This window comes from Hyperolius riggenbachi, chromosome 7 (genome assembly GCF_040937935.1).
Source record: "Hyperolius riggenbachi isolate aHypRig1 chromosome 7, aHypRig1.pri, whole genome shotgun sequence".
Classification (NCBI taxonomy): Eukaryota; Metazoa; Chordata; class Amphibia; order Anura; family Hyperoliidae; genus Hyperolius; species Hyperolius riggenbachi.
In genome coordinates this window covers 214,226,601-214,245,570 of record NC_090652.1, presented here as the reverse complement: position 1 = coordinate 214,245,570, position 18,970 = coordinate 214,226,601, and the positions used below count along the sequence as shown (strand labels likewise).

At 46.3% G+C, this 18,970-nt stretch overlaps 1 protein-coding gene across 2 annotated transcripts in view; it reads right to left on the bottom strand.

The window, feature by feature from the left end:
• LOC137524819 (caspase-8-like) overlaps window positions 1-18,970 on the bottom strand; it is a 162,896-nt gene that overhangs the window by 44,477 nt on the left and 99,449 nt on the right. The window lies entirely within an intron of this gene.

The following is an 18,970-nucleotide window of genomic DNA, read 5'->3' as shown; positions in this document are numbered from 1 at the left end:
TCACAACAAAAGTTGTTTGATAATTGTGTTGCGTAAAAGACCGCTGTTGAGCGTATGTATGGGGCTTAAGGACGTCATGGATTACTGCAACCATCTCCTGTGGTTTGATGAGACCAAGATAAACTTATTTGGTTCAGATAGTGTCAAGTGTATGTGGCGGCAACCAGGTGAGAGGAGTAAATATACAAGTGTGTCTTGCCTACAGTCAAGCATGGTAGTGAGAGTTTCATGGTTTGGGACTGCATAAGTGCTGCCGTCACTGGGGAGCTACAGTTCACTGAGAGAACCATGAATTCTAACTTGCACTGAGACATACTGAAGAAGATCATGATTCCCCTTCCTTCTGAAACTGGGCCCCGGGGCAGTATTCCAAAATTATATCAACCCCAAACACACCTCTAACCGAACCACTGATTTTCTAAAGAAACTGTGGGTAAGGGTGCTGTATTGGCCAGGTATGCCTACAGACCTAAACCTGTTTCATGTGTGGAAAATAAACAGCACAAATGACTACTGTACAGGAGCCATGTTAATAGCAGAATAACATGCGTGGGACATTCTCAAATGGAAGGTGGAGGAGCAAAAGATCTTCAACATCCACCAGCTTTATCATAGAGGAGCAGAAGAGGATTCCAGTAACAACCTCTGAAGCTTCTGTGAACTTCATGCCCGAGAGAGCTAAGGCAATGCTGGAAAATAATGGTGAGCACACAAAGGGCTCAATTCACAAAGCCTTACAGCATTCGGTAAAGCAGAAAACAGCAGATTTTACCAAACATTTTGTGAAATGTCAATTCACTAAAGCTGTTACCACATGGAAAACAAAAATTTCTGACTGGTGAGGCAAATTGCCCACTGAGGTAAATACCTTCATAAATGTTAATGCACAAATTTGTTATTTATCTACAGCCTGGGGCTGTCAGTAGCTAACGAATAACAAACAGCTATTTGACTAGGTTATAGAAGGGAGAAAACAGAGTAGAAAAAATAAGGAGAACACAAATTAAACGATTCAGGAAAGTAGGAAAGTTAATGCTAAATATATATTTCCCTAATTTCACAATATTATTATGTATTAAAAGATAATACTGTTTTTACAGCTGATACAAATTATGGTGATTTTATGCAGCTTGGACATACACTTTACTTGTCAGTATGATAAAAAGTAATTTTTACTAAACATGTCTTAGGCCCGGTTCACATTAGCGGCTGCTATCCGGAATCGCCGTGCCGGAGCCGGACTGCATGCGGACCGGACGAAACGGACGCACGGCATAGCAATGAAAGTCTATGCGACCGTTCACATGCGTCCGTTTCGTCCGGACCGGAGCCGGACCGGATCCGGACTCCGGCGTCCGTTCCAACATGCGCTATTTTTTGGTCCGGTTGGTCCGGCTGACGTATCCGGACCGGAGCCGGAATGTTGCATCCGGCCAATGGAAACCAATGAGAACCGGAGAGCGTACAACACACTGGCTATAAAAACCGGATGTTGTACCACACTTCCTATGCTGACTCTATGGTATGGTGGCCATTTTGGATGGGGACCACATGGCACCAGCGTTCACAGAGTGGAGCAGCAGTGACTTCATGCTGGAGCTCTTTGGCAGCAATATGGAGCAGGATCTGTCTGATAGCGGGGGGGTGAGGCCCTACACATCAGAAGACCTCATCCTACAGGTGCAGCAGGTACCAGCCCTGTGGGACAAGGGGGATGCGGACCACAGCAACATCAAAAAATGCAGAGGCCTGTGGAAAAAAATTGCCAAGCTGTATGTGGAGGACTTTGAGCACTTGAGCAAGAGACAGCAAGGCACAGAGGGTATGTTGACTAGAAGTTTTTTGGGGGGGCTTGTGGTTTAAGCTTGTGATGTATTCCACTTTTGCTATGGATTTGTGTCACCCACATGTTGCCCACCCACCCGTGGCCCACCCACCTGTTCCCCACCCACCTGTACCCCACCTGTGATGTATCCCACCCACCTGTACCCCACCTGTGCTGTATCCCACCCACCTGTGATGTATCCCACCCACCTGTACCCCACCTGTGATGTATCCCACCCACCAGTACCCCACCTGTGATGTATCCCACCCACCTGTACCCCACCTGTGATGTATCCCACCTGTGATGTATCCCACCCACCTGTGATGTATCCCACCCACCTGTACCCCACCTGTGATGTATCCCACCCACCTGTACCCCACCTGTGATGTATCCCACCCACCAGTACCCCACCTGTGATGTATCCCACCCACCTGTACCCCACCTGTGATGTATCCCACCTGTGATGTATCCCACCCACCTGTGATGTATCCCACCCACCTGTACCCCACCTGTGATGTATCCCACCCACCTGTACCCCACCTGTGATGTACCCCACCTGTGCTGTATCCCACCCACCTGTGATGTATCCCACCCACCTGTACCCCACCTGTGATGTATCCCACCCACCTGTACCCCACCTGTGATGTATCCCACCCACCTGTACCCCACCTGTGATGTATCCCACCCACCTGTACCCCACCTGTGATGTATCCCACCCACCTGTACCCCACCTGTGATGTATCCCACCCACCTGTACCCCACCTGTGATGTATCCCACCCACCTGTACCCCACCTGTGATGTATCCCACCCACCAGTACCCCACCTGTGATGTATCCCACCCACCTGTACCCCACCTGTGATGTATCCCACCCACCTGTACCCCACCTGTGATGTATCCCACCTGTGCTGTATCCCACCCACCTGTGATGTATCCCACCCACCTGCGATGTACCCCACCTGTGCACATAAAACATAAAAAATACACAATGACCAATTATTATACATCAATTTATTGTAAAAAATTAATACATTTAAAATCACTCAAAAACTTGAAACTCCAAAATAAACACATTTCAACAAAACATATTAAAAACCAAACATTCACCCTCGTCCTGGTGGTGTGGTAAAATAAAGTGGTAAAATAAAGTCTCAGTTGGTCCCTGTTCCGCAGTGACACTACCCTTGGCCTGGTTGCATACCTCCGCAGGGGCATTAGTGGAAGCACATTCGGGGGTTCTGGAGTCTCTCTTTCCTCCTGCCGCACAAAGTTGTGGAGGATGCATGCTGCCTTCACCACGACAACTGCGTTGCCCGGTTTCAGCAGCATGGGCGTGTGGAACACCCTCCACTTTGACACCAGGATCCCAAATGTGCACTCCACCATTCTCCTTGCACGGCTCAACCGAGCATTGAAGTGTAGCTGGCTGGCATCAAGTCCCCTGTCTGGGTACGGACGCATTACATGGTCGGACAGGGCGAAGGCCTCGTCCCCCACAAACACATAGGGGTAGGCCGGTGCCCTTGTCCCAGGCCAGGGTCTGTCACGGGGGAGACGCAGTCTGCCTTCCTCCATCAGCCGGCAAAGGGTCGTACGCTGGAAAATTCCAGAGTCATTGGAACTACCGTACGACCCCACATCCACGTACACAAACTTGTAGTCCGCATCTGCCACTGCCATTAGAACAATGCTGAAGTATTTTTTATAGTTGAAATAATGGCTGCCACTCCCCACGGGTTTCTGAATCCGGATGTGTTTCCCATCCAGTGCGCCAACACAATTAGGAAACTTGCACTCGGTCCAGAAGCCCTGGGCGATCTCCTCCCATTTCGTGGTGTCCGGCACAGGCATGTATCTGGCCCTCAGTCGCTTCCAAAGGATCCTCGAAGTCCTCACGACGATGCCTGCCACCGTGCTCTTCCCAATACGAAATGTGACATGTAGCGATGTATATGTTTGTCCAGTTGCGATGTACCTACAAGAGAAATAATCGAAATCAATTTTTCATGTCGTTACAGGAGAAAGGTTCAAGACAAGGTGGCGCAATATACGGGATGCATACGTGAAATGGCTACGGAAGAAAAAACTTGCCGAACGAAGTGGCAGTGGCGGGGGAAGGCGACAAAAAGACTACCAATTTGCCAAGCAATTGTCTTTCATCAATGCAAGCCTGGAACCTAGACTGTAAGTACCACTACTGTGGGCAGGAACTGAGAGCTCATTTACCATGACTTCGGCCATGTATTGCTATGGCCTCAATTCCCATGGCTAGCGAACTTTTCTCACAAGCTTTATCAAATGTTGGGTAGAAACGGTTGATAAAGTGATTGCGAGTTTTCATCTAGCTCTGTGAATTGACGCCACATGCTGTTTGGCACACCAATAAATATTGTTTTTATCTACAGGACTGAAGACAATTTGGAGCAAGAGGAACCGACCCAGGAGGCACGGTTCAGCAGTGAGGAGAGCTTGGTGGATGATGACGTCGCCGATGTAACCTATTGCCCCGAGGAGAGGAGTAGGAGGAGGGAGTCCTTAATCCCAACTCTCTCCTTTGATGATGACTTGGCAGAAGAGAGCTTGGATGTTGAGGTTGCAGGACCGAGTGTGGAAGAAGCTGAACCTCCACAATCGACCGCTATGGAAGCTCCAGGGGAACAAGAACAAAGTGAGGAGCACCGAGAGACTGCAGCACAACCAGCGCGCAGGGCAACCCCGACACAGGCCAGAGGACGGGAAGATGCTGCCACACCACCAGTGAGGACCACCACACCAGTGAGGCGTCGAGGTACCCTCCCCCCAACAAGGAGAGAGACAGAGTCCGAGATGTCCGGGGCTGTCTCCGGACTTCTCGGGATTCTTCAGAGCCACCAAACTCTCATAACCCGGCAGTTGCAAGATGAGGACAGGGGCCATATCATGGAGCAGTACAAGTCCCACATCACTTCACTGCAATGTGAGCTCGACGCTGTACATGGGCACTACAGGGACGAGCTTAAAATGATGCATGAGATGCACAGAGGAGAAATCGACCAACTGCGTGCGCAGCATCATCAGTCGGTGGGCCAGCTGCAGAACATGATGCAGCAAATGCATCAACAAAGCAAGGAACTACTGAAATTGCAGGCACACCCGTGTTTTCACACTGTGATGTCTCTAATACCATATCTGGAAAAGGTGCCTTCCCAAAACCTGATGGCGTGCCATTCCAATTTGCTGGAGGTGATTAAACAGCACATGGACACGCCATTATTGCAACCACCAATTTTTAGACCCCCACAACCAACAGCGGTGCCCACCTGGCAATCATCACAGATGTACACCGGCTACAGAGGCAGTCAATATGGGCCACCGCTGTCAGGGTCCAGCTCATCCACGACCAGCACCCAAGAGAGTCCAGATTTCCAGGCAGCAACTCCCACCTTTTCTAGTAGTGGTGCCGATACAATTTGAAAAAAAAAGTCAAATTGTTCCTGGACATGCTCCTCTGAATACCTCCGATCCTCGGAGGAAGGATACCATCACAGGGCTTTTTAGCCCAACCTTTTCCCTGCCCCATCTCCTTCAACCAAGGTTCAGAGGTGTTCAGATGACCATGTCAGGGAACTTTTGGTTTTGCTGGACTTGAACTTTAGGGCCTGGTGTCCCCGAAAGACACTACCTGGGTCACAACCTTGTGCCTGTTGCACTGCACCTGTAGTCCTGCACCTGTGCCTTTGATTCCTCTTGTTCCTTACTTTGTTGTTCCTAATCACTTGCACAAGACCCTTGGAGCCATGGGTGAAGGACACCTTGACTGGTCGGTGAGAGGCCTAGCCTTTTCACTGACCTGTGTCCTTCATCCATGGCTCAGAGGGTCCTGTGCCAGTGGTTAGGTTTTTGAAGCACTAATAATTTAGGGCCTGGTGTCCCCGAAAGACACTACCTGGGTCACAACCTTGTGCCTGTTGCACTGCACCTGTAGTCCTGCTCCTCTGCCATCGGTTCCTCTTGCTCCTCACTTTGTTCTTGTTCCTAACCACTTGCACAAGACCCTTTGAACCATGGATGAAGGACACCTTGACTGGTCGGTGAGAGGCCTAGCCTTTTCACTGACCTGTGTCCTTCATCCATGGCTCAGAGGGTCATGTGCCAGTGGTTAGGTTTTTGAAGCACTTCAATTTTAGGGCCTGGTGTCCCCGAAAGACACTACCTGGGTCACAACCTTGTGCCTGTTGCACTGCACCTGTAGTCATGCACCTCTGCCATCGGTTCCTCTTGCTCCTCACTTTGTTCTTGTTCCTAACCACTTGCACAAGACCCTTTGAACCATGGATGAAGGACACCTTGACTGGTCGGTGAGAGGCCTAGCCTTTTCACTGACCTGTGTCCTTCACCCATGGCTCAGAGGGTCCTGTGCCAGTGGTTAGGTTTTTAAAGCACTTCAATTTTAGGGCCTGGTGTCCCCGAAAGACACTACCTGGGTCACAACCTTGTGCCTGTTGCACTGCACCTGTAGTCATGCACCTCTGCCATCGGTTCCTCTTGCTCCTCACTTTGTTCTTGTTCCTAACCATTTGCACAAGACCCTTTGAACCATGGATGAAGGACACCTTGACTGGTCGGTGAGAGGCCTAGCCTTTTCACTGACCTGTGTCCTTCATCCATGGCTCAGAGGGTCATGTGCCAGTGGTTAGGTTTTTGAAGCACTTCAATTTATTAGGGCCTGGTGTCCCCGAAAGACACTTGGGCAGCTATGCCCTGCAACTCTTCCAGCACAAAGTTGGTGGTTGGTGTTCCTTAAAACTGACCGGGCTATACCATAGATATGTTATTTTTTTGTCTTCCATGTTGGAAGAATGTTTCCATGTTGGAAAGTGGTTGTTTTTGCAATAAAAAAATTTGTTTTTACATACCTCAGTGTGATGAGTAGTTGTTCTTGTGGTGTGACTGCTCTCCTGAACGTGGTATCCTTCTTCCTAAGGTCATCCTTCACCATCTCCAAAAGGGTGGTCTCCACACGTCCAGCTGTCTCCAACAATGACCCCAGAGCTTCTGCTGACCTCCCAGAACCCCAGGTATTTATATAGGTTGTTATCTCTTTAAGAATCCGGATCCGGACCGCAACCGTGTTCATACCGCACGGAAACCGTATGCAACCGGACCGGATCCGGACCGGATCCGGACAGGAACCGTACGGTTCAGGTCCGATCCGGCTCCGGTGCGGTCCGGACATCCGGTGCGGTTTTTGCAAAACCGCAAGTGTGAACGGGGCCTTAGTGAATTGAAGCCAATGTACTGACATTTTGGGCAGATTTTTGACATTCTTCATTTAGGGTTAAATTTACTTTTGTTGTCAGCTGCTCATACATTAATGGCTTTATGAATACTGCTGAATGCTGCCCAGGAGTCTGGACCCACCACAGTAATAAACACTACTGCATCTTTTGAACTGAAACACCTTGGCCAGCACTGCCAGATGTCAGCAATCGGGATCCTCAGCAGTGTCAGCTATCACCACAGATTTCTTTCATGAAGAACTGGGTCATCACTGCTGAATCTGCGCCTCCCTCTGCCCCACCTTCAGGGATGACAGATGATTGCCAAGTGCGACTGGTGGCTCCGTAGTATGGCAGCTTCGGCTCTTGGCTTTCGAACGTTATCCCCATCCTTCCAGAATCTGTCTGAGCCAAAACAAATTCCGGGTACTACCCCATGTTTGTACTTGGCAAAATAAATGATTCTATATGTTGAGTTATTTTGATGGAATAGCTCACTTACACTGTTAGACTAGGAGCACTATAGGCAGAGTTGCTAGCGTTGCAGAAAATGCATGCGTTTTTGCCCATAATGAAAGTCTATGGGATGCATAAAAACCACCTATCTCTGTATTTTACAATGTGTGAACTTACTGCATTTTTTTTTAAAACACATGTAAAAGCAAAGAATGTATTTCAATGGAGACGCAGAGGATGTGCTATACTCTAAAATATTGAAAAATGCACAGCCTAGTGTGCTGCCAGCCTTATACAAGCTGTACTCTGACTACTTTACATTGTATCAAAGCATACCTCCCAGCTTTTTGAGATATAAAAGCTGGACACTTGAGGACATACCTCTGCCACACCTCTAACCACACCCCCACCACATTCCTCGGCATGCATATCACACATATAATTTAAACCACACTGGTCCTTTCTAACATAATTCGTTTTTCTTCATTTAACATTTGAAACTAAGAAATATATCAATATATTTGATGGGAATAAAGTTTAGCGTCAGTTGAACACATTTTTCAGAAGAAAAATACATATATTCGCACAGATCTGTACATCCGTCTTGAAATAGTAGCCTGTATCTTTATTTTTGTTTTTAAATAGTTTTTATATATATGTCTCCTCTTTTCACTTGTATCCCACCTTCTATGCTTAGTTCCTTACATCTTGTTGGAATATTGCAGGCTTGTCCGCTGATGCATGCAGCCACCTCGCTTGTCTGATTTGTCTGTCTTTGATTGTATATCTATGGGCACAGTAAGTAGCCTGTGGGGGGTTTCGAACTATATGTAGTGATATCCCTCTAGATTGTAAGCTCATAAGGGCCGGGACCTCTTCCTAGTGTTTCTCATACTGCTGTAATCGTAACATATGCACATGTACCAACTACACATCAACTATGTATGTATTTGTATCTATTCTATTCAATGTCATGACTGTACAGTGTCTTGTATTTCTTATGTACAGTATATTTGCTCCCCGTTATTTGTTTGTACTATGTACAGCATTACAGAAAATGTTGACGCTATATAAATAATAATAATAATAATTCCTTCCTTTATTGTTACGGTCTCACCGTGTTTTTTGTTTTGTTTGGGTAAATATATTGTCAGCCCTTTTGATTGGGTTTTTTTTGTAACAGATAGCCTTGCTACATTTACATTTTGAACTGACATGTGATGACATCATAGCAGATTGGTGGATATTTCCCTTCCTGGATCAGAGCCGCCTATAGCTGTTCTCTCCAGGGGAGCATCGCTACACCACATCAATACAGGCGTCATATGATGATTGTTTATCACTCCCCTCTGCACGCAGGGCTGCTTGATCCCTTATGACAGCCCAAGTGGGCAGATAGGAGTTTAGAGCATCAGCCCGGAAGTGGCCATGCTGGAGTACGGGGTGGCTGTGTGACGTCTGGCGATAAGATGTGAGGTAATTAAACAAGATATTGTATTGTGTAGGCTCATTGTCCTGACGAAGCTCCGAGCTCGGTGCAAAACAGCCGTGGACCCTGCAGCGGTCTGTATACTATACTCTCTCCCTTTCATAGGATTTGTTTGCCGGTTCCCTTTCTTAATGCATGTACATTTTTATGGATTTTTGAAATAAAACAGTCATTTTATCAATGGACTAGTGCAGGGCTTTTCAACCTTTCCACTAATTGTACCACTTTTATTGCCTAAAAACTTTCAAGTACCACCAGTGCCTGCACAGTAGATTGGATGCAATCGGGCTTGGCTGTTTCTGCTGGAGCCTAAACGGAGAGCAGCTACTGCGCATGCGCACACACCGATAAGGAGAACTATGGGGCTCCCATCTACTGAGGAGGAAGGGGGAAACCTCTTTAGGATACCAAGGCCTCCCCTTCCCCGAGGTAAGTACCCCCGAGGCACTTTTTTCATACAAGGTACACTTTAAGAAAAAAAGGCATTTGGAGGGGAAAAGTAGGAGGCAGTGGTGGGGAAAAAACTACAATTAGATTGCAAGCCTACATATTGTCAGTATTGGCAATCTGTAGGTAGATTGCCAATATAGGTAGCCATACAAGTCCCCCCCCCCCCCCCCACAGGCGCTTAATTATAGGTAGCCTGGCCCCACCACCTGAGAGCTAGGCAGTGACTCACTACGTTGGCCTGGCTGTCTCCTCCACACTAATCTGAGGTCTGAAGTATGCTGCAGAGAAGCACAGCAAGGAGCGAGGGAGGAGGAGCCAAACTTTGTGGAGGCAGGACAGGACCAGGACAAGTGGCAGGTGGACAAAAAAGTGGCAGGCAAATCTGGTGTGTACCACCTGGCCAACAGCAAAGTACCACCGGTGGCAAGCGTACCACAGGTGCAAAGCCCTGGTCTAGAGAGATTAGCCTGTCTAATTAGGCCTTATCAACAAGTAAACAGCAAGTGTAAATTAGGGCTGACAGGTGTGCCACACTATGCCATAGTTTGGGCTAATATGTAAACACAGGAGGTTAACCCTTTTGTGTTCCTAGGACACCACTGCAGGGTTTTTGTAAGATTCCTGTAAGTTATAACAAAGACATTTTTTTCTTTAAAGTTATGATGCTGTTGCTTATCTCCTTAGTGCAGAGGGGAAGCTCTCAGTTCAGGTCCGCTTCAAAAGCTCACAGAACCAACAGGTTTTGGACTAGTCCATCTCCTCACGATGGAGTCTCAGGGTTTCCCTTTGTTTTCAAAAGCATTTGCTGAACGGCCATTGTTAAGTCTGACTGCCAAAATAGTGTGCGAGTAGGGACGCTGGCTGGTCCTATTTTGGCAGTTAGACTTAGCAACTGCCATTTAGGAAATTATTTTAAAAAACAAAGAAAACCCTTTGTATACCCAATGAGGAACTCGACTAGTCCAAAGCATGTTGGTTCTAAAAGATTTTAACTGCTTACTTTTTCACTATAGTGGTCCTTTAAAATGGTAATTTGATAACAACTGTGAAGGTCAGGATGCACAGCTGCATTGCTGAGCTTATTTCAGTAATACCTCAGACTCTCACGTGCTATGCTGCAGTGTGTTCTGACAATAAACTGCTGCATGCATCTCTGTGCCAACACAGTGCTGTCTCATTTCAATGAATACTGCCATGCAGAGCAACACACGTGCCATACATTTTTGTAAAGAGAAGTAAATGGTTGGCACTCCAAAAAATTGGTACAGAAAGAGCTGTAATTCATTCTGTAATTAAGATAATCCAACGTTTCAAAGCAACAAAGTACCTCTTTATCAAGAAAAAAACAGTGCAAGTTAATCTGAAAAACAACTCCGCAACAATAAATCACCATAATGCACAATAAATAAATACATTTGAAGTAGCCCAAAAAAAAAGAGGGTCACCATCGTGGAGGAACACCAGTACCAAACACTAAGGTAGAGGAATGTGTGGACAAGTTTCAAAGGTGGCTAAAAGTGCTAGCCTGGAAAGGGAACCACTATGAAAGTTGAAGCCAATAAATGGGTCATTAGACTGGGAGCAAGATAGGAAGATAAAACACCAACATAGGCTTTTTCCTCCACTCCTTCTCTACAGTTATCCATATAATAATTCCTTTTTTTGTATAGTGCTTTTCCCCTGTCGGGACTCAAAGCGCTTGCGAGGCGGCCACTACAGCGTGCTCAGTAGGCAGTAGCAGTGTTAGGGAGTCTCGCCCAAAGAACTCCTTACGGAATAGGTGCTGGCTTACTGAATAGCAAGAGCCAAGATTTGAACCCAGGTCTCGTACGTCAGAGGCAGAGCCCTTAACCATTTCACTATCCAGCCACCATATCTGACACCTGTCACTGTTAGAGATAGCCAGTTTTAAATTGTGCAAATCGTAATGCAAATCTAGCCCCCAAAACACAAAATGAGGTGGCAAATCAACATTCAACATTGAGGATCTCAAGGCTTGTGTTTGCAAAATAAATAAAATAGGAAAGGAAGAAGGAAACAATTGGAAAAGGATAGTTCAAAATGGAAGTTAAAAAAATGACAGTTGGAAAATAATGGCAGTCGAAAAACAGTTGAAATTTGGCTGTTGGAAAATGACAGGTGGAAAATGACAGTTGGAAAATGGCAGTAAAAAACAACAGTTAGGGCCCGTTCACACTGCACGCGTTTCCAGCCGCGTTTTGGAAACGCGTGCAGGTGGCCAAAACGCACGACATCAGACATTGCATAGAGTGCAATGTCTAATGTTCACACTGCATGCGTTCCGGACCTGTGCGGTCCGGGAACGCATGCTGCACGCAGATTTTGCAAATACGCGTGGCTGTCCCATTCACTTTTCAGTGATGGGATCAGCCACGCAACGCACACAAACGCGGATGGCCATGCGTTCGTACGCGTTGCGGTCCGCACGCGTTCCGCACGCATGGCCATCCGCATTTCTGATCTGAACGGGCCCTTAAAAAATGACAGTTGGAAAATGGCAGTTAAAATTTGACAGTTGGAAAATGGCAGTTGGAAAATAAGTTGGAAAAATGACAGTTGGAAAATGGCAGTTAAAATTTGACAGTTGAAAAATGACAGTTAGAAAATGGCAGTTGGAAAATGGCAGTTAAAATTTGACAGTTGGAAAATGGCAGTTAAAAAAAACAGTTGAAAAATGACAGTTGGAAAATGGCAGTTAAAATTTGACAGTTGGAAAATGGCAGTTGGAAAATAACAGTTGGAAAAAAACAGTTGAAAAATGACAGTTGAAAAATGACAGTTGGAAAATGGCAGTTAAAATTTAAAAGTTGAAAAATGACAGTTAGAAAATGGCAGTTGGAAAATGGCAGTTAAAATTTGACAGTTGGAAAATGGCAGTTAGAAAATGCTAGTTGGAAAATGACAGTTGGAAAATGGCAGTTAAAATTTGACAGTTGGAAAATAACAGTTGGAAAATAACAGTTGGAAAAAAACAGTTGAAAAATGACAGTTGGAAAATGGCAGTTAAAAATTGACAGTTGAAAAATGACAGTTAGAAAATGGCAGTTGGAAAATGGCAGTTGGAAAATGACAGTTGGAAAATAATGGCAGTCGAAAAACAGTTGAAATTTGGCTGTTGGAAAATGACAGGTGGAAAATGACAGTTGGAAAATGGCAGTAAAAAACAACAGTTAGGGCCCGTTCACACTGCACGCGTTTCCAGCCGCGTTTTGGAAACGCGTGCAGGTGGCCAAAACGCACGACATCAGACATTGCATAGAGTGCAATGTCTAATGTTCACACTGCATGCGTTCCGGACCTGTGCGGTCCGGGAACGCATGCTGCACGCAGATTTTGCAAATACGCGTGGCTGTCCCATTCACTTTTCAGTGATGGGATCAGCCACGCAACGCACACAAACGCGGATGGCCATGCGTTCGTACGCGTTGCGGTCCGCACGCGTTCCGCACGCATGGCCATCCGCATTTCTGATCTGAACGGGCCCTTAAAAAATGACAGTTGGAAAATGGCAGTTAAAATTTGACAGTTGGAAAATGGCAGTTGGAAAATAAGTTGGAAAAATGACAGTTGGAAAATGGCAGTTAAAATTTGACAGTTGAAAAATGACAGTTAGAAAATGGCAGTTGGAAAATGGCAGTTAAAATTTGACAGTTGGAAAATGGCAGTTAAAAAAAACAGTTGAAAAATGACAGTTGGAAAATGGCAGTTAAAATTTGACAGTTGGAAAATGGCAGTTGGAAAATAACAGTTGGAAAAAAACAGTTGAAAAATGACAGTTGGAAAATGGCAGTTAAAATTTGACAGTTGAAAAATGACAGTTAGAAAATGGCAGTTGGAAAATGGCAGTTGGAAAATGGCAGTTAAAATTTGACAGTTGGAAAATGGCAGTTAGAAAATGCTAGTTGGAAAATGACAGTTGGAAAATGGCAGTTAAAATTTGACAGTTGGAAAATAACAGTTGGAAAATAACAGTTGGAAAAAAACAGTTGAAAAATGACAGTTGGAAAATGGCAGTTAAAAATTGACAGTTGAAAAATGACAGTTAGAAAATGGCAGTTGGAAAATGGCAGTTGGAAAATGACAGTTGGAAAATGGCAGTTAAAATTTGACAGTTGGAAAATGGCAGTTAGAAAATGCTAGTTGGAAAATGACAGTTGGAAAATGGCAGTTAAAATTTTCCAACTGTCATTTTCCAACTGCCATTTTCCAACTGTCATTTTTCAACTGTCAAATTTTAACTGCCATTTTTCAACTGTCAAATTTTAACTGCCATTTTTCAACTGTCATTTTTCAACTGTTGTTTTTTTAACTGCCATTTTCCAACTGCCATTTTCCAACTGTCATTTTTCAACTGCCATTTCCCAACTTTCTTTTTTCAACTGCCATTTTCTAACTGTCATTTTTTAACTGTCAAATTTTAACTGCCATTTTCCAACTGTCATTTTTCAACTGCCATTTTCCTACTGCCATTTTCCAACTGCCATTTTCCAACTGCCATTTTTCAACTGCCATTTTACAACTGTCATTTTCTAACTGCCAAATTTCAACTGCCCTTTTCTAACTGTCTTATTTAAACTGTCATTTTCCAACTGTCAAATTTAGACTGTTTAAAGGACCACTACAGTGAAAAAAGTGAGTAGTTGAAGGAGAAATTAAGTGAGAGGCATATTGAGGCTTCCATATTTATTTTCTTTTAAGCAATGCCAGTTACCTGGCTATCGTGCTGATCCTCTGCCTCTAATACTTTTAGCCACAGCTCCTGAACAAGCACATGCAGATCAGTTGTTTCTGACGTTACTGTCAGATCTGACAAGGTTAGCTGCATGCTTGTTTCTGGTGTGATTCAGACACTTCTGCAGAGACATAGATCAGCAGGGCTGCCAGTCAACTCATATAGTTTAAAAGGAAATTAATATAGCAGCCACCGTATTCTCACTTAAAAGGAGTTCTTTTGCAGCCTAAGAATCAAACAAACTGACACTTACCTGGGGCTTCTATCGGCCCCCTGCAGCGGTAATGTCCCACGCCGTCCTCTTCTGATGCTCCGTTCCCCGCCGCCGGTCCTGGTGTAATCACGCAAGTTATTACACTGCGGCTGTGCAGTAAGCTCCCAATGACGCGAGCGGGAGCTAACACTATTCGTCTGTTTAGACGAATATTAAACCGGGACCGGCGGCGGGGAACAGAGCTTCGGAAGAGGACGGAGTGTGACATTACAGCTGCAGGGGGCTGATAGAAGCCCCAGATAAGTGTCAGCTTGTTTGATTGATTTTTAGAATCCCACAGAACCTCTTTAAAGAAGACCTAAACTCAAGCACTGCAGTCAAGGAAAACAAATCCTACTGCGCATGCGCACACACCGACAAGGAGAACTTTAGGGCTCCCAGAGCTGGATCCCTTCTACTGTGGAGGAAGGGGGAAACCTCTTTAGGATACAAAGGCCTCCCCTTCCCTGAGGTAAGGACCCCTCGGGGCACTTTTTTTTTTACAGGTACACTTTAAGAAAAGAAGAGGGCAAATGGGAGGGGAAAAGTAGGAGGCATTGGTGGGGAAAACGACTACAATTAGATTGCAAGTCTACATATTGTCAGTATTGGCAATCTGTAGGTAGATTGCATACATATGAACTGCCCCCTGGGAGATTGTGCACAGGATACAGCTGGTATACGGCAATTGCTGGAACTAGATTGCAGTGTTTTAAAAGCAACTTCAGCACTGTCTTCTGATGGTGCCGAAGTTACTGACTCTGCGCCGCTATAGCTGTAATTCCTATTATGGCCTATGCAGGGCCGGCGATACCATAGAGGCAAAGGAGGCAGCTGCCCCAGGGCCCCAGAGCTTGTAGGGGCCCCCAGTGGCTACAAGAGGAAAAAAAATTCAAATCGGCCTTATAGATTTTGAGAAAATCAATTTTAAAGTTTCAAAGGAAAAAAAATACACATTTATAACCTGCCAACTTTAATGGTTAATAGCAAATCCTTAAATTCTAGAAACCCTAAATTTGCAGGATATGTTAAGGAGATCATTAGGAATAAGAGGAAAAAAATATTTTTCAAAAATACCTTATAGTTTTTGAGAAAATCGATTTTAAAGTTTCGAAGGAAAAAAGTATACTTTTAAATGCGGTAAATGTCACTTTTAGTAGCAAACCTAACGGTAGTGTAATTTTACATGCATCAAACGAAAGCGCAATAAATTTCCTGACGGGGTTTCCAGGGGGTCCATATGCAGCCGCAGCGCTTTGGCCAGGGATCGCTATACAGCCGCAATATGGCTGTATGAAGATCCCTGGCATTTTTTCCTATTTTCCCTATTTTGTTTATGTTTAGAGTGTGGGAATTTTTTTTTTTTTAAATTATGTGGGGTCCCCCCTCCTGAAACTTTTTCACCCCTTGTCCCCCATGCAGGCTGGGATAGCCAGAATGTGGAGCTCCAACCGATTGGGACTTCACACCCTGACTATACCAGCTGCAAAAAAGGTCCCCTAATGCCGATTTTTGTTCCGGGGTATATGTTGGGGGGGCCCCCCAGGTTTATTTTGCCCTGGGGCCCCATTGTTGCTTAAACCGTCCCTGGGCCTATGATGGCCTATGATGGCACCGGCTGCGCCCAAATCTCCTGCACTGTTATTACAGAGCTCGCCCCCCCTGCATAATTATAGGTAGCCTAGTCCCACCATCAGAGAGCTGAGAGCTAGGCAGTGACTCACCAGAAAGTTTGGCTCCCCCCTTGCTCACTCCTTGCTGTGCTGCCCTGTGGAATAGTTCACACCTCAGATCATCGGTAAGCCAGCCGCAGAGAAGTGACAGTCAGGCAATCGGTGCATGGTGACGGCGCGTATACTTCAAATACAGGAAGTGAGCAGTGATGGCCCTTTCTGTATCTGCACCATTACTGTGCACCATTTGCCTGGCTGTCTCTTCCCCACTGATCTGAGGTCTGAAGTATGCTCGACACACACAAGCAATAGAACACAGCAATACATGCATGCAGCTACATTTAAGTCGTCAGCAGGTGCTTGTCAGCCAATCAGGATGCACTGTCATACACCCTTTACCTGCCATACCACATCTAGCAGCCATTAGCATTCAGGTGGGAGGCTTCAGTTGGACGCAAATCGCAAGATTGCGTCACTAGCAGGACCGCCCTGTGCAGGCATCCCTCCCACAGGGGTCCCTCCCTAACCGCTCACCTGTCTGCCATGTCCTAGAGCTGAAAAAAAAACGTTTAAAAACACACGATTGGTTCGCACGATGGCCAGGGGCCCCGGACCTCTCTCACTGGCCGGGGCCCCAAGGCCAATGCGCGATACCTGGAGGGGAGTGCAGGTGGGCCTGGACCTCTCACACCCAGGCTCTGGACCTCTCAAATCCAGAAAACCCACTAACACTGCCTCCATACTGAATGCTAAATTCGACACACACAAGCAATAGAACACAGCAATACATGCATGCAGCTACATTTAAGTCGTCAGCAGGTGCTCGTCAGCCAATCAGGATGCACTGTCATACACCCTTTACCTGCCATACCACATCTAGCAGCCATTAGCATTCAGGTGGGAGGCTTCAGTTGGACGCAAATCGCAAGATTGCGTCGCTAGCAGGACCGCCCCGTGCAGGCATCCCTCCCACAGGGGTCCCTCCCTAACCGCTCACCTGTCTGCCATGTCCTAGAGCTGAAAAAAATGTTTAAAAACACACGATTGGTTCGCACGATGGCCAGGGGCCCCGGACCTCTCTCACTGGCCGGGGCCCCAAGGCCAATGCGCGATACTTGGAGGGGAGTGCAGGTGGGCCTGGACCTCTCACACCCAGGCTCTGGACCTCTCACATCCAGAAAACCCACCAACACTGCCATCGTGCGAACCAATCGTGTGTTTTTGCGTCCAACTGAAGCCTCCCACCTGAATGCTAATGGCTGCTAGATGTGGTATGGCAGGTAAAGGGTGTATGACAGTGCATCCTGATTGGCTGACGAGCACCTGCTGACGACTTAAATGTAGCTGCATGCATGTATTGCTGTGTTCTATTGCTTGTGTGTGTCAAATTTAGCATTCAGTATGGAGGCAGTGTTGGTGGGTTTTCTGGATGTGAGAGGTCCAGAGCCTGGGTGTGAGAGGTCCAGGCCCACCTGCACTCCCCTCCAGGTATCGCGCATTGGCCTTGGGGCCCCGGCCAGTGAGAGAGGTCCGGGGCCCCTGGCCATCGTGCGAACCAATCGTGTGTTTTTAAACGTCTGTAGTATGCTGCAGAGCTGCACAGCAAGGAGCGATGGAGGAGGAGCCAAATTTTGTGGAGGCAGGACAGGACCAGGACAAGTTGCATGCGGGCAATAAAGTGGCAGGCAAACCTGGTGTGTACCACCTGGCCAACAGCAAAGTACCACAGGTTGAAAAGCCTAGTGGACCTAAGCCCGTTCAAAAATGGGCTAGGTCTGTCACTGCGCATGCGCCCGCAGCGCACACACATTTCCGCTGTGCGCGCACCCTACACACGCCCACACGATGCACCCGCCGACCCGTCTGCCCCTTTGCACGTCATCACTCGTCGCGCGTCACTCTCCCTCAATGTCTCTGCGTCCCTGCACATGCGCAGTGCGCATGTTGGACACACACAGGGACATGAGACGCAGAGACAGTAGGGTTTTATTATAGAGGATGTGCGCCTTCCCTCCATCTTCATTTATTGACAGAGATTTGAAAGCAGCACTCCATTGTGTTTTTGTCCACAGTAACCGGTGCACCCACTCTCTATCCATTGTAGCAGTCTTGAAAGAGGGTCAAATAAAGAAGAATGAGGGACAGCGGGGTTTGTTTTCCAAAGAGGGACTGTCCCTTCAACAGTTGGGAGCTATGTCCAAGAGTTATATCTTCAGTGTTGTTTCATGAAAAGATAAAACAATTACAAAAACGGTAGAGGTGTATTCATTTTTGTTAGATGCTGTACATGTACCTGCCTTCCATATATCCTAGATCACTGGTCAGGGGAAAACGCAGAGACAAGAAGGCGGCTCCCTGAGCATATAAGTAGAGTTGGTGAGAGATACACACAAATCTAAAATCTCTCACCTGTTGGCTGAATCTTTAATATATTAGTATCAGCAGTTATCAACAGTTGTATTACAGAGCCAACTGAATAGGTGAGAGAATTTGGATGTGCATGCATATCTCACCTACTTTACTTATATGCACAGGGAGCGCCTTCTTGTCTCCACTTGTTCCCTTCCCTCTTCTTGACCTATTTTACATTTGTCTTGTTGTGTATGGCAGTATACCTGATGTTACAGTAGATAGACTCTGGATTAATGAAATTGTGCTCCCCTAGGGGGTTTTCCTCTACACACAGATAATTCGATTTTTTTTTTTGATGGAAGTTTTTGTGACTCACACAGAGAAGACACAGAACATTTGTGTTGCGCTTTTCTCCTGGCGGACTCAATGCGCCAGAGCTGCAGCCACTAGCAGGAGCTCTAT